The 16,405-nt window shown below is 62.2% G+C and overlaps 1 long non-coding RNA gene across 1 annotated transcript; it reads left to right on the top strand.

The window, feature by feature from the left end:
• The first annotated feature begins 55 nt into the window (after positions 1-55).
• On the top strand, positions 56-6,417 carry LOC103671061. Its single transcript, XR_570724.2, has 2 exons — positions 56-256; positions 6,020-6,417. It is a non-coding gene; the product is annotated as an uncharacterized LOC103671061 (long non-coding RNA).
• Positions 6,418-16,405: the final 9,988 nt, after the last annotated feature.

Below are 16,405 nucleotides of genomic sequence, written 5' to 3'. Positions count from 1 at the left end.
CTTCTTGGGCTCCAGGGCTTGGTGTGGACAGGACAGCGCCCTATCCTCCCCTGCCCGCCCACCTGTGGGCATCTGGGCCCCCCACCTCCTCCAGGGTTCAGCTACCTTCCCTTCCTGCCTGGTGGACAGGATGCCTACGGCCTCCTTGGAGACAGGTGCCCAGGGCGCTGAATAGGATCTCCTGTCACAGAGGAGGGGCTGGGCTCAGAGACTGAGCTCACTGAGGCCCTGGATCCACTCAAAGGCTCCAGCCCAGGTTGGTACGGCTCTTGACCGGGGCCACTGTGGTCCCAGGGCTTCCGCTGGGGCAGCCCTGACCACCCGGTGTGATCAAGGTGTGGTTCCTGTCCCCCTCCCAGCAGCCCCTGAGCCCCTAGGGAAGGTGGGCACCTCACCAGGACCAGGCCTAGGGGGTGCTGGGCGGCAACCGTCTCAGGGGACACACTCTGGCCTCTCCATCTGCCCCTCCCAGGCCAGGCCCCTCCTTGACCGAGGACCCAGGAGCTCTACCATGGCGGTGGGGCATGTCCAGGCCTACCCTCCAGGATCTTGAAGGAGCTCAAGGAGCACAGATTGGATCCCTACTGGGGTGGGTGCAGGGAGTGCCCGGGGCTCCAGAACCCCCACACGGACATACCTGCCCCTGTCCAGGCCTTGATTTCCTCCAAGGAGCTCCCTTGGGGCTGCCCAGCATTGAGCAGGCTGGAGGCACACGCCAGGGAAGAGCCAGCCTGCCCTCACCCTGCCCCGTGGGCGCCCACAGCACCCTGGCTGGCCCTCCAACCAAGTCCTCTGCTTCAGGTCACAGATGCGGCATGCTGGGCCGGGGTGGGGGCGGGTAAGTCTGCTATACACACCTGACCGCTCCTATACCCTCTGGGACTGTTCGCCCTCCTCGCCTCCCAGAGCCCACCCACATCCCCAAGCCGTCAGGGAGGGGGGCAGCAGACATTTAGAGGATGGGGGCTGTCCCAAGGCCCCTAGAAGCAGCTGGCGGCCAGTGTCAGGACAGGCAACCCAGGTTTCCGATGCAGTGGGAAGGGAGAGCCCCGGGTCCCGCTTTGCTGAGCCCCGTTGGGTCGGGTCGGTGCCCCCCAGGGGCTCCCACCACGGGGACTGGGTATCTGGCCTGACCAGCGCTGGCCAGGGGGGGGGAGGGCAGGAGGGGCGGCGCAGGGCCTGGGGCCTCCCCCGCCTGCACCCACCGGGGGAGGGGCAGGAGCAACAATTACTGGAAAGGCAAAAGCTGTTGTTTCCTTGTTGGGTAAATATTTGAGGAAACCCCAGGAAGCGGCTGGCTGGAGAGCAGAGCTCACTGCGGCGCCCCGGCACCCCGGCCCCCCGGCCCTCGGTGCGCTCGGCGCCGGGCCGCCCATCTGGGCAGGGCACGGCCCCTGCACCCAGCCCGGCTTTGTTTCCCGTATTATCGACTGCACACAAAGTCCCCGAGTGCTTCACTCCTGGACGGGCCATTGCGGCCCTCTCGGGTGTGAAATGCAATTTACCTGAAATAAAGCCCAATTATGGAATTAGCTAATTAAAGCCCGCGGTGGAGGCTGGGCCGGCCGGCCGGGTGCTCAATGCCCGCCCGGTGCCCGCGGTCTGCGGGAACAGATGGCGCCCCGGCCCGCCGTGCCGGCCGCATTCCTTCACTCTGTCCCCCGATAACTGACTTAGACAGCACACGGCCATCTGGTGTATGACACGTCCTGTGTGCCCCGGACAATGGCCCAGCAGACCTCTCCGGGAGAGGGCCGTCGCCCGGGCAACGGTGGCAAGTGCAGCCCGGGCCGTTCACGCCCCCTCCCCCAGCCCCTTTGTGGGCCTCGCTGCGGCTGCCTGGCTCTCGCTGCTGACAGTGTCCATGAGTATTTGCCCGCAGCGCCCGGCCTTTGTCTCCAAATTGGGCTCCCTTATTGAGGTGCTCAGTGTCCAATGGGAGCTAGGGGCATCTGCTGAGGTAACAGGGTGGGGGCGGCCGGGGGCTGCCCTGCTGCCCGCTTCCTGGGGCACCCCCCCTCTGCCCCAGACCCCCCCCCCGGGTGTGCCCTTGGGAGCCAGGCGGGCGGATGGCACCTCACAGGCGCTGGGCTCAGCCGTGGGGGTCAGTGTCTGAGGCCCGTGTCGGTCCGGCCTGAGGCTCTCCCAGGCTTTGGGCAGGGGGATGGGAGCGGAGGGGCAAGCAGGCCCGCACTCCTGCCACCTGTGTCTGTGAAATGGGAACAGCAGCAGTGCGCTTCAAAAGGCTGTAGGGGAGGGGATGATGGAAGTAAGACCTGAAGGCTCCGGGCCCAGGTCTGGCACACAGTAGGTGCTTAATAAAGGCAGCCGGGCAAACCATGGGAGATGCCTGCGTGCTGGATGCAGCCCTCCTGCCTAGCCTGCATGAGCCCCCAGAGCAGCTTCCTGGGCCCTCCTGCCTCCCCCCACCAGGCCCCCGCTGGAAACCAGAGCAAGGTATCCTCAGCCCCAGCAGCCACCCGCTGCTGTGCCCAGGCTGGCCCCCGAGGTCCTGTGAACTGAGCCCCGCCCGCCCACCCCTGGCATTTCCCACTTGGAGCCCCCAAGTCTCTGGCCAGGCCAACCTCCCGCTTCTTCCTGTGTCGGGCTCCAAGATGCCCGTGGGCATGGCAGCACCCACCGGGCAGGGGTCAGGAGCTGTGCCCACCAGCAGGCTGCTGGACAAGAAGCTTTGCTGGGACTCTCATACCCTCAGGGAGGCCAGACCCCGGGAGCACCTAGTGCTACTCAGGAAGTGCCGGTTAAATTAAGGGATAAGATGAGGGTCTGGAAAGGGGCTACTGGCACCATGGGGGGCTGCAGGCTCGCCTGGACACGGGCAGGGCACCGCCAGGCAGTGCCATGTGATGGACACGTGGGGGAGCGGAGTCCACACCCGGTGCCCTGGGGAGGAGATCAGGCAGGTGTTCTGACTGGCCCGGCCAGACAGCTGGGGTGGGGGATAGCGTGGCAAAAGGCAGATGTGGCCGGGGCTCCTGGGACGGCCCCACACACAGCCCCACGCCGGTGTCCTCCTGTGGGGTCTGCTGGGTCACCTGGAGGGATGGGGACCTCCCAGCATACAGGCGGTCTCTCTGGTTTGGGGGTCCTCCCCAGCTCACAGGAGACCTATCCACTCCAATGTTCTGGTTTCATCCTGGGACCACCTCCAAGCCCTGGACCCCAGTGGCTCACTGGGGGTCTAAAAAGGTGGCACCCCCCTCTTGGCCCTGGCCCCATCCTTGTGGCCCCCGAGGCCCAGAGGTCCCTGGCAGCTGGGCCTGGAGCCCGATTGTCCACAGAGCTGGACAAACAGAGCTCCGGTTTCCACTGACCTCTGAGCGCCAGAAGCCCGGGGCTAGGGCCCTCTGGATGCCGACAGCCCCCACCCAGGCCCTTTCTAAGCCACTGTGCAGCACAGTGTTGGCGGGTGGGCAGAGCAGGCCCTGCCGCTGGGCAGCCCAGGAGCCCCCAGGCAGGCGACCTCCGACCTCACTGGCCAGCTGCTGTTTTTTCACCTGTTCCAAGGGGGAGTTACCTCCAGCTCCAACAAACCCGGCCTGGGTGGAGGGTGGGCTGGGGGCTCTCGGCACTAGCCAGAGACACTGGCCTGAGAAAGGATCTTCTCCAACGACAGAGCAGGGGCCACCACCCTGACCCATCCCAAGGCCACTGAGGCCAGGGCACCACCCCCCACTGCCCAGACCTCAGGTGCCAGCCAGTGGCAGGGGGTGGGGTTCCACTCTGAGCCCTGGATCCTTCTCTCTCAGCAGGTCCCTCCATGACCTCCCAGGCCTGATTCTGTCCTCTGGCCCTCCTAAGGATGAAGCCTCCCTGCACCCCCACCCCTCCCACAGTCCCCAGAACCCCAAGCACCTTAGCGAGGCAGAAGGGGGAGGGAGAAAGTTTGCCGCAGGGTGGACCTCAGAGCCCCTCCCTTCCTCTCTGAGCCTCTGCCCAGGCTCCCACCCCTGCAGTCAGGGCTACACCCTCTCACCCTTCACCTGTTTCCAGGCTTAGGGTTCACATGTGTATGGGCAGTGCTCCCAAAGCCTGAGAAGCGACAGGTTGGTCCTGGTGTCTCGACAGAGGTCTGGCCTCCTTCTGCTTCCTGGGTGTGGACTCAGGTTGTGGGGGCAGGGGGTTGTCAGAATGGAGTTGAAAGCGTGTTGCTTGGACACCACAGAGACTTCCACCTGCCCAGGACTCGGAACTGCCCCCCCAACCTCTTCCTCTCCTACCCCGCCCCCTCCACTCTCTGCTCGGGGAAATTCTCCCCCTCTTTCTATAGCCCGTAGGAAGCATGTGATCTTTCAGGGCAACATCAAAGCAGGAGGCCCGGACTGCCGGGATCAATCATGCCGGCCGCCCCATCTTCCTGCCCTGCCTGCTGCCCCAGGAAGAGGGTGGGAAGTGGCGAAACACACGGCAAGGGGGTCCCGGGGGTGCTCGTGGGGTGCACAGACTGTACTTAGGAGAGGCCCCGGGGCACATGGGTCCTCTCCACCTGGTGCAGAGCGGGAAACCAAGGCCCAGGGCAGAGCTGGCCCGATGTGGTACTTATTTGTATGAATTTGCACTGGAAAAGCCCCAGAGAAGACACAAGACTTCCAGAGGCAGAGAAGTCTGTTGCCAGGCCAGGAAGCCAGAGGGCAGGGAGGGACAGACCGGCTAAAACAGGAGCTGGCCTTCTCGGGTTTGATCACAAGGCCACAGATGCCGGGTCTGAGGAAAAGGTGCAGGGAATTACCAAGTGGTTTGAACACGGGTCCTCCGCTGATCCATGTGGGCCGAGAAGCCAGGAAGCACTCTGCCTGCACCATACAGCCAAGTGCCAGAGCATCCATCAGGCATGCCCACTGGTTCCAACAAGGCTGCCATTGCTCCTGCACGTAAGAACATCCCAAACCCCCCACCCCACCAGAGCCTCAAGAAACTGTCACAAGCCTGACCGCTGATTCAATCTATCAAACCCCACTGAATTCATCTGGGTCGTTTCTTAGCTTTATCCCTCCTCACCACCACCCCCTAAACACACACACACACACACACACACACACACACACACGGCCCAAGAATGGTCCTCACGGGGATGTGGGGGAAGGCAGTGGGGAGATAGAAAAAACTAGAGCCAGAGACCACGGCACCTCTTGTTCCATCCTGGCCCAGCCACGCTCTCGCCACGCATCATGGGGCAGAGCACCCGGCGTCCCTGAGCTTTGGTTGGCCGTGGCAGTCCCACCTCACTGAGCTGCCGGCAGGGCGCTAAGCAGAAGAGCAGCCCCAGCAGCCTCCGGCCCGAGCGGCAGCGGCAGAGCTTCTGGAGCTCAGGGAGGAGCGTGTATACGGACCGCTGTGCCCTCATACACCCGACACCGCAGATCCGTCCCCCGCACAAGCCTCGACAGCAAATTCACATTGAACAGGAAGCGGCCGGCAGCGCCTGCACTGGCGCTGCGCCATTATTCTCCATCAGTTCTTCTGGAACGGTCAGGGGAGGCCAGCAGGGGCCCAGGGGCCGCGGGGACGAGCAGCCCCCACAGCAAGGCCGCTATGCCCTGGTGTCCAAAGCCTCAAGGAGCTCCTCAGGGGACACCCCTGCCAGCCTCAGCCCCACGCCCGGCACAACCCCACCGGGGCCAGAGGACCCGCCCACGGGAGCCCTCAGCCCACGCCCGAGAAGGCGGGGCCCAGCCCCTCTGCCAAGGACAATGGGGGTGACAGGTCGGAGATGGATCGGCAGCCCAGGGAGAGGAGGCTCGTGCTGGGAGAGGCCGGGCCTGGGGTAGGGCTGCCCCAGGCACTTGAGGGGGAGGAGAGGCGGAGGCCCTGACCGCTGATGGGCTGGGGCCTGGCCGGGCCCCAGGGACCACAGCATCGCTTGGGAGAAGGGCCCGTCCTGGAATGGGAGGCGGGAGGCCCCTCGAGAAAGGCTTTCTAAAGGGGGTTGTCGGGACGGTGGGTAATGTCATTAAGTAATTTCAAAGGGTCTTAATCAAATCCTCTCTCCCGTCCGCAGGACTTCGTCAAAAGGCCTTTGGAGAGGAAAAGAAGGCCGCAACAATCGCCTTGGGCCTTCCACTTGACTGGCCAGCCCTGCGCGGGGCCTGTGGGCTCAGTGTCCGACACCAAGCTGCCCCTTTCCCCTGTGGGCACGGAACAGCCCCTCCAGGGAGACACCGTGGAGACATCCCTTCCCAAGCCTCAACAGCTGAGAACCACCACTTACAGAAAGGGAAACTGAGGCTCAAGCAGCCGTCTGACGTTGAGGGAATGGGTTCCGAGCTTCCAAAGCCAGGAAACTCGGGCCAGGAACACAACCCCTCCTTACCTCGGTTTCCCCGTCGGTCAAACGTGGGTGAGAGTGTGTCCTACCCCACGTGGTTACATGGGCTCAGTAAAGCCATATGGTAGGTGCTTCCTGAATGTTCTTTGGCGACTTCTCAGGCCCACAGCCCCCTGAGGTCCCATCAGTTGGGGTCCTTCAGAGCCCACTCTTTACCCTTTTCTCAAGGCATAGACACACACACACGCGCACACACACACACACACACACACACACTCTCACCATGTGTTCCCAAACGCCCCTCACCCCTCACCCCACCCACCCCTTCCTCCCCAGAGGCCAAAGATCAGACGCGCACTTTCCCAGACAAGGAACAGCAGCCCCCGTGTCCAAGTTCACACGCGGGAGTGCCTGGGGCTCTGGGTCACCCCCAGCGGCCCACGGCCCGAGCTGTTCTGCCACTGGCCTTCTCCTTGTGGGCAGTCACAACCATGTCAGCACCCCCCACCAATGGGCATTCACTTGTTTCTAAGCGGTGGCCACTGAGGGCCCCCCGCTGGGGACACCCACAGCCACACGGGGGGAGCCACAGTCGCACTCCCAGAGCTGGGCCCCACAGCCCCACTTCTGCTCCTCCTCGTCCCAAAGGGCAGGGCGGCCCGCCCGGGCGGGCCTCAGCTTGGAGAGCACCTCCTCTCGGGGTCTGAGACCAGCCACATCCCCCTGACCCTACTGTCCGGGACTTCCAGTCTCTGCCCCAGGCGGCCGGGTGGGCACGCCCATGGAACAAATGAATGAATGAGCCTGCTGGAAGCACTTGGGAAAGTTTGCCTGTGTTGGGGGTTAGAGCCTGGGAGGTTAGGCAACCCCATCCTGAGTCCACATCCCCTGCTCTTTGCCGCCAGGAAGCCCAGAGCACCCTGCCTCCCAAGAAGTGGGCGGGAAGGTCTGTCCCTGCCCTCACTCCTGCAGACCCAGAGGCCAGCAGGGGGCCCATCGCAGGCTCCTCTCCTCCAGCCCAGCCTGTCTCCCCCCTGCCACCAGCCTCAAGGTGAAGCAGGCAGAGCTGTGCCCTGAAAACGCTCCACAAAACCCCGAGTGCGTCCAGGCAGCTTCGCTTACCCGGCGCCCGGCTGGCCCAGCCTCCCTGCAGCCCCTGCCAAGGCCTGGCACCACCGCCCGCAGCCCCTCTCCCTGCCAGCAGCCCGCGGGGCCTGCGGGCGCGGGCAGATTGCTTTCCCCCTGCCTGCTCGCCTGCTCCCCTGGGAAAAGGCCTCATTGTTTGCCCCCCAGCCCCCGCCTGGCTCAGAGACACTCGGGCTCCAGGCTTCGAGGTCACCCGGCCTCACAGAATCCACCTGCAGCCGCACCAGCTCCAGGAAACCGAATCCCAGCGGCAGATGACAGGCGCGGGCGGCAGGACAGAGCTCCATTCAGCCCGTGCTGGAGCCGGCCTGGCCTGACCTGGCGGCTGCCTCCCCCACCTGGGCCCCCTCTCGCCTGGGCACCGGCCCCCAGGAGCCAGTGCTGCTCAGAAGGGACACAGGGTCCCAGGACAAGTGTGAGGCGAGTGGAGAAGCAGCCAAGACCCCACCCCACCTCAAGGGCCTAGCAGAGAGCGGGCAGCCCGGAGGGAACCCAGGGACCCCTCCGAGCTGAGCGTTAAGGGACACAGTCCTCCTGCCTGGGCCCAACACATCAGACAGGTGTTGCTGTCCCCATTTTACGGATGAGGAGCCTGAGGCCAGAGCACCGGACCTGCCCGCCCAAGTTCCTACATAGGTGAGGAGCAGAGCGGGGTGGTGCCAAGGGTCTGGCTCCCCAGGCCTGCCCCTCGCCCTGCCCGGGGGGCCCCTGTGAACTAGCACTGGAAGAGGTGGCCTAGAAAGAGAGTGGGCTGAGCAGCCGCAATGGGAGGGAGAGGTGGTGGAGAAACGGTGCGAGCAGCCCCGGGAGGCCGAGGTCTGCGGAAGCTGGCCTCCCACGCAGGGTACAGAGATTCTTGCACCCCTTTTACAAGTGGGCCAGCTGTGGGGGGCGGTCTAGGAAGCATGTGGATACACAAGGGGAGGAGGCCCCCACCCCTGCCCCCCCCCCCTGCAGGACAGGCCCGGAGTGACTTGGGGCCAGTCTGTCTCTCTTCGCCTTCTCCCCACCCCCTGCCCGGCCTCCGCACTTGGGAACAGCCAGCAACCTCATGGACCCCAGCCCCAGGCCAAGCTGACCCCCAAGCAGGAGGAGGTCATCTCTCTCCCAGCAGAGCTCCAGCTAAGGCTCTCCAGCAGCCGCGTCTTCTGTCCGACTGGCCACGCGTGGGCCAGGTGGGAAGAGAGGGATGCAGCGAGCAGGAAAAACGAGATGGGCTCCGGCCCCCGGGGCGTCCGTGCTGTCCTGTCCTCCTCGGCAGCCGGGCCACGCAGCAGCTGGGGGCACCCCGGTTCCGCCACAAGGGCCCATGTTCAGCCTGCCCTCTGGGCTGCCCCGGTTCCCACTCCGGCATCCAGCCCCGGCCAGGACTCGGCGCAGAGACGGTCCTGCTCTCCAAAGGCAGGGCCACGAGCTGCCTGTCACTCAGCACTTCTGCCCGGCTGGTCACTCTGAAAAGAGCGTCCTGGAGCTAGCAGGCATGAATATGGCTCAGCCCACTGCAGGAAGCAGAGACTGCAAACCCTGGGGCAGGAGGAGGCCAGTCTCCAGGCCCAGCCCCCACGCTCCCAACCCACCCATCAGCAGCTGTCCCAGCTCTTCCCATGCTACCCCTGCGACCGCCACCACCGCCGTCACTACCCTCCACATCGGCCTGTGCTCCCCTTCCCCACTTAGTGAACTCCTACTCACTCACCACAGCCCAGGGCACGGGGCCCTCCTCCGTGAAGCCTTTCCAAAAGGAAAACCGAATGTGCCCCGGGTTTCCTCTCATAGCCTGTGGTACCCATCGCTGATGTCTCCCCTAAAGACAGCAGTGCCCCTTCAGTGGATGATGAAGGGGGTGCCTAACTGAGAGCATCCTTGGGCATCTGTCTCGGAACTACCGATTTGCAGGACACCGGCTCAGCTGGGCCCGTGAACTCCTGAGGACAAGAGCAGGGAGCTGTGGCCATTCACAACACTGGGTGCTGGGCCTGGTCCTGACCTGACCCTGGGGGATGGGAGGTGCCCATCGGGAACCACGGTGAGAAGGGGCACACCTGCACCTGCTGTCCAGCCACACCCACTTCCAGCCCCCTCCCCACACACCGGCTACACTGTAGTCCCTCAGGAGCCCCCAGGGCTCCCCCCCACCCCGGCAGGCCTACCCACCCCCAAAGCCCTCCTTACCCACATCCCACATCGGTAGAATTTTGAAGGCCGTATCAGGAGGGCAGTTTTCTGAAATTCTCTGCACCCCACCTCCTCCAGGTGCACAGCCCCAGAGATCTGGGAAGACAAGGTACCGTGCACCAGGCCCCAAGCACGACGCGGCACAGATGGGGCCCCCTTCCTCATCGTCATCATGGCTAACTTGACTTGGCTTTTCGGGGCATCTCACACACATAACCTTGTCTGATGAAGCTTCCAGCTCCTGAAGGAGACCTGAGTGCCAGGTGTCACAATGCCCCAGGCACCATCCCTCCCAGCACCCCTGCGATAAGGGCAGGAGGGGGTTACTCTAACCCATGGACATGGCAAGAATGCAAGGCCCAGGCGGAGAAGTGCCCCACCCAAGTCCCACATGGCTCCCAGGCTAGAGACCTTTGCCCCACCGCACATGCGTGGCCCACTGATGAGGCCAAGGGTCGCTCAGCCACACGACAGGTGGGAGAACCCAGAGTCCGCACTCCCGCAGCCCAATGGACGGCTGCAGGGCAGGGAGCTCGGGCATGGCCATGCCCTTCCAGTCTGAGCTCTCCCATCCAAGAGGCTCAGTGTTTACGTACTGGTCCCTGGACCCCAAATTTCCAAGAAAATTAGTTGGCAGACTAATTTTCACTGGAGTGTTATTGAATGCTCAACTTTAAGCTTGTTCTTTCTGACAGTATTGGCGCCCCAGAAGGAAAACCTGAAGAAGACCATATCTGACCCCTGAGGTCTCAGACATCTGGCCACGGCTAATGGGGGATAATTGAGCGTCCCCCAAAATCATGACTCCATCTAGCACGCACAGCCTCACGACACCCAGCCTCTCCCCGCGTCTCTAGCATCCTCCTCATACATCCTAACTAGGAGCCCAGGCCCCAGCCTCACCCCGCTGACCCCGGGATGGACAACCGTCCCTCATCCCTCCCTCAGCCTCAGGTCCTCCTCTTGCAGGAGACCTCCTTATGGCCCTCAGGCTGGGCCAGGGCCTCCGTCCATACACGGGGAGCTGAAGGAAAGAAGGACAGTAGTCACAGATGGACCTCACCCTGAACGGGATCACCAAGACTCCCATTTGTGCACCTGGGGAAACTGAGGCCCAGGGACAGGTACACACCGTCCTCTGTGCCTCTCACCACCCCTAGACCTTGAGGGCCAGCGGAGTCTGAGCAATACTGTCAGAAGTGCAGGGGACTTAGAGGGGCACCAAGTGACCCGGGCGTCTGCGTGTGGGGCTCCAGGTCCTGCCTCCCGCCTCTGGCACCCTTGGCCTTCTCTGCAGCCTCCTGGTGCGGCTGAGGGCTCTTGGAGTCTCAGCACACCCCTCAGGCACCCCCTTGCACACTTTGAGTTCTTGAGGGCTTGGCCAGGAGCAAGGAGAGAAAGAGCCTCATGATTATGAGGGTTTCAAAGACTGGGGGCATTAAATGCCATGGAAAAAAATACCAAAAACGTGTGTGGGTGGCCAGGGGGCCAGGGTTTACTATCTCTCCGATACAGACTTCCCCACACCTGGCCCCCACCCAGCCCACCTGCCAGGACTCCAGCCAGGATCCACCCGCATGGCCAGAGCACCCTGGCCAGGAGGCAGGCAGGGCGATGACAGGCCCAGAGGGGCCATCACGGGGATAGGGACAGGGGCTCTGCTGCTGGCCACCGTAGCACCCGGCCGGGATCCGGGGGGTGCTCCGCAGTGCAGGCCGCCCAGGCCTCCGGGTGCCGGGCCAGGGCCTGGGCCGCGAGGGGCCGCGGGCCGGGCGGCGGGGGGCGGGATCCGGGGTCGGGGGTCCGGCCAGCTTTAATGCGCTGACAAAGCCTCATTTGCAGGTCAATGCCGCGGCACACTCGCCTCTCCCCTCGCCCGGCGCCCTTTGTCCGGCCGCGCCCGCTCCTCGCGCCAGATGGCCGCGGAAATGCTAATTTTGGGCGCCCCCCGCCCCCCGCGTTTAATTGCGCCTTTGCAGATGGGCCGCGGGTGCGTGCTTCATGCAGATGAGCGCGGCCTGGCCGCCGGGGGCCTGCAGGCCGGCTGCCCTGGGGCCGGGAGCCGCGGCCGGGGTGGGGGGGGGACGCGTGGTGGGGGGAGGCGGCAGGAGGAAGCGGGGGAGGGACGCCCCCCCCCAGCGCGCCACCGGGCACGAGCGGGCACCCAGCGAGCCTGGCGCGGGAAGCGCGCTTTTCTCTTTTCATTTCTCCAAAATGGGATCTTAAGTGATTCTGAATGAAAACAAATTGGTCCGCTTTCTTCTCCAAACAGACGCGCGCGGGGCGGTGGGGGCTGCGGGCGGGGTGGCCACGGGGACCCCTGCTGGAGGGCCCTCGCCCCGGACTCCAGGGCCCTGGCCCGCAGGCGGCACCTGGGGGCAGGTAAGTGCAGGCAAGCACGGGGACTGTCCGCTGGAGCCGGGGTCCTGGGACTGCTTCAAGCACCCTGAGTGCACCAGACGCCCCTCCCTCAGAGCCCAGGAGTGGGGCACAACACCCCCGGGGGCATCAGCCCAGCCTCCTGCACTCTGTCCAGCCCCAGCAAGAGCTGAGGCCTCTGGCCCCGGGTACCTTTGGATGCGCCCCCTGGAACCCACAGCTCTGGGACTTGGGAGAGGGTCTGCACAGAATGAATGAGTGAATGAGAGAATGAATGAATGAGAGGATGATGGGAAAGTCCCTTTGTGACCTCTTAGTATCTCCAGCACAAACAGAAAGCCTATGCCTTGGTGGGTGAGGGGCTTGGCCCACTGCCAGCGAGGAAACAGGAGGACGGTCAGTTGTCCGGCCCGCACATGGTCCTGACACACAGCTCAGGCCAGAGCCACCAGTAGAAAGAAGGAGACCTGTCTGCTCCTCAGATTTTCTGTGGTATTTTTGCAACCTGCTCAGGCAAAGAGATGATCTGCCGGCCGGGTCTGAAGCCCCCAGTCTCTGCCAGCCGAGCCCTGGCGCCCGCCCCGCCGCTGAGCCCCTTCCCCGGGTGCCTTCCCTCCAGCCCCGCTCCACCTGCACCTCCTCCTGGGTACTTCGGGGCCTCTCAGGGGCTACTCTTCCCAAACGGTCCCCGGGCACCTCCCTCACCTGGCTCCTCAGCCCCCCAGCACCCTCATCTGGGGGTCCCCAGCATCCAGCACAGTCTGGCCCTCCAGGGGATGTTACAAGAGCTCCTGCTGACGCTCAGGCCAGGGCCGGAGGGCTCAGCCCACCCTTGATGCCTCTCCTGCCAGTGGAGGATCTGTGCCAACACAGGGATGATCCCACGGGCGGATCGTGGGAAATGCGTAGCCGGGAGGCACCATGGAAGTTTCCATGGCCATGGGATGGAAACCGTTTCCTATCAGTGTGGAAATAACAGGTGCCCTCCTCAGCCTTCCCCTTTCATTCCTTTCCGGGAAACAGTTCAAACAGGATTTATGGACCCCTTTGAGACAAGCATGGTTTGGTCCTAACCCCCTGCAGACACATCATGAACCAGAGGCTTCTGTCTTCCTCCTGGTCCGCTGAGCCCCAGCCCTGCGTGGTGTCCTAAGACCTGCAGCCCAGCCAGCTCGCTGACCACCAGGACCCACAGCTGTGGTCTTCCCTCCGGCGTCTTCCTTCCTTCAGAGCATCCGTGTCTCCTGCTGTTCCCACGGTGTGACAGCAGCGTCCCACACCTAGAACCTGGGCCCGCCCGGCCCTCTCCTCGCTTGCTGAGACGGAAGCCAGCTCCCCCGTCTTGTGCGGTCACCAGCATACGGAAGACTTTCTTCCGAGCATTTGTCTGCGCCTGCTTACCACACTCACATTATGGGTCTCTTAACCCTCTCGTCGTGGTTAAATAGTTTGAAATTAAAATAACAGATGTGTGTATAGATATATATTTAGTCTAAAGCTTTAAAATATGTACTAAAAATGAACCCTGGGCCTAAAGAGTAAATGTGGGTCTCAAACTTGTGTCAAGCCCCAAACTGGCATCCGAGACTCTCTCCGGAGAGGAGAATCCATCTGATTTTACTTTCTTCTTCATAAGTTTCTGTGTTGTTTTTTTTTTTTACAATGAGCATGTATTTCTACAATCAGGGAAAATACAAGGCTATTTTCATTTTAGAAATTACAAAAATAAAAAGCACCAGGCTGCGAGCCGGCCCCACCAGTGGGGGGGGCCCCAGCACTGCGCAGGGGTCTGGCGGCAGGACCCCCTGAGTCCTGGGGGTGTCTCAGTAACTAAAGCCTCTTGGACAGAGGCCAGGCCAGGCCCACTACGTGCCAAATCCCACTCGGGGCTGCCCTCCGTTCCAGCAAAACTCCGAAGTATATTGTTGTTGTCGTTACTATTTTGCAGTTACGTGACATTTTTTAAATGCCTGGAGTGTTTTTTCAGCCATTTTCATTAGGTCCTTCTCACTCTGCCTGTGGGACAGGCCAGCATTTTGCTGGCCACGAAGCAGGCTAGCCAAGGCTCAGAGAGGTCAAAAAAACCAGTGTGGGCCACACAGCCACACGGTCGCCAGGTGAGAACGGAGGTCAAGAACATCGGGACGCCAGCCCCAGGTCACCCTCAGAGCTGTGAACTCTACATCACGGTTCAGCCCCCACTGGGCTTTTATTTGGGTTAAGGAATTTGGGGGTGGGAGTGGATTTGGGAAAAGAGAAGAAAAAGCACGAATGTGATAACAGAAAAAAGGAAAGGAATCCAGAGGCGGGCACAGGAGACTGAAGAGGAGGCCTGCAGGGTGGCCATGCAGGGGCCAGGCCCCAATTCGGCGGGGGCGGGGGGGAATGGCTGGGTGGGTGAGACAGCAACCTCGAGGAGAATATCCAGTCTGGGGGTGTCCTGAAAGGAGGGGCAGTCCCCAGATGCCACAGAGGCCTCTCTGAAATGTATCAGGCCCTGGAGGTTGCATTAGTCATGAACCCCAGTCACCAAGCCAACCCCCAGCCCCAACTCTCCAATGAACCGGGCTCCCGGAGGCCTGGACAGGGCAGGGCACCATTAGGCACCCCAGGTCTCAGGGCAGGAGGCCCAAGATGGAAGCCCAGTGTCATACACAGAACTGTGTCCCCCAGATTCCTATCCTGGATCCCTGCCACCCACCATCTCAGAATGTTGCCTCACTTAGAGAGAGAGCCTTTAAAGAGGAAATTAAGGTAAAATGGGGTCACTGGGGTGGCCCTGACCCAGCGTGACTGGGGTCCTTACAAGAGAGGACATCAGGGCACAGACGCACACGGAGGGACAACCCCATGTGGACACAGGGAGAGGATGGCCATCCACACACGAGGAGAGAGGCCGCGGGACGTGGCCCTGCCCACACCTCCATCTCAGACGTCCAGCCTCCAGGACGGGGGGGCAGGGGGAGGACAGTAGACCCTGTTGTGTGAACCATTTGGTGCGTGGGACTGCGTTACAACAGCCCTAGGACACTACTGTACCCAGCGTCCACCCGACCCCAGCTAGACAGAGGGGTGGGAGGCCTCATGTCCAGACCTACACAGCCAGGGAGGACAAAGAGACCACATCCCAGGCCTCCCACAGAAACCCACACCCACACCCAAGCTTCCAGACCTTTTCTGATTCTGTGCATGAAGCAGCCTCCCAGCCCGTCTCCTTGAGAAGCATCACCTCAACACCCAGGGACACGACAGGAAACGGGGGAGTCCCCCAAAAATGCCATTTCCCAAGACTGGGACGAAAAGGCCACGTGCAGAGCCCACGGCTGTGTGTCCCCAGTGCTAATCGGGGCCAGTGGGAATTCGGGTCTGGCTGGGGGGCTGGCTGTGAGGTTCGGTGCCCTGGGGAATCAGGGCCGGGCTGGGCCGGGCCGAACGGGGCTCAGGGCTGTGCCTCCCTCCGCCCACCCTCCGGGGGCTTCAGCAGCCACGTCCAGCCCAGCTGGAGTCAGCTGATTAGCCCATTCTAGCAGCGCTGGGAGTCCCCATATCTCTCTTTCCACCCGCACATGTTCAATTAAATTTTGCTTTTGTGCCAGAGAGGCCTCTGATGTGAACGTTTCTTGGGAGTTTCTCCGTGTTTCTTTATGTCCTCGAAACCGAAGTCAGCCACCAAGTTTCAGAAAACACCCTCCTGGATTGGAGTGGGTAAGAGGAAAGAAAAACACCAACACAAAACAAAAGCGGAAGAAACAAAAGGGAAAGCACTGGCTGCCTTTATCCAGAGTCCTCCTGCGAGGAGACAATTCATTCCGATTGAAACGTTTCCATTGTGCGGTGTTCACGGAACGCGCTTGTCGCGTTGGGCAGAAATGCAAATCCCCCTTTTTCCTTTGATTCAAATATTTAAATTTTCAAATATATATGCTGTGACAATGAATGGCAGCTGACCTCACTTACTTTCATAGAAGAAATGCGGAAGCGCATGGGGGCGGTTAATCTCACCGCAGTGGCCCCCACCGTCCTGGGGGGGTGGGGGAATAATCCTTTTATTCAGACATTTGGCTTAAAAGAATAACAAGGGGAAAAAGCTGGAACATAATTGCATTGCATGGAAAACAGAGCAAGATTTCTCTCTCTCTCTCTCTCAAATGCGCCTTCTCTTTTCCTTCCTCCAAGAATGAGGCTCGTGGCCAGAAGCTATTTTCTTGGTAAAGAAATCGGGAGGTGGTTCCTTCCCAATTGTGCCCACTCCCACCCCTCCTGGAGGGGTTTTCCTCGCCCTGTAGGCAGCCACCGGCTCACTCACTCACTCACTCACTCACCTCCCACAGAAGACCTAGTGTGCGCTGGGCCCAGCCGGGCTCCACCTGGGCCAAGGTAACCAGACACCGCCCCCCCCCCCCCCCCCCCCCCCCCCCC

Source organism: Ursus maritimus, unplaced genomic scaffold, assembly GCF_017311325.1.
Source record: "Ursus maritimus isolate PB19 unplaced genomic scaffold, ASM1731132v1 scaffold_23, whole genome shotgun sequence".
Taxonomy (NCBI): Eukaryota; Metazoa; Chordata; class Mammalia; order Carnivora; family Ursidae; genus Ursus; species Ursus maritimus.
The sequence above is the reverse complement of the archived record's forward strand: the minus strand, read 5'-3'. Positions and strand labels throughout refer to the sequence as shown.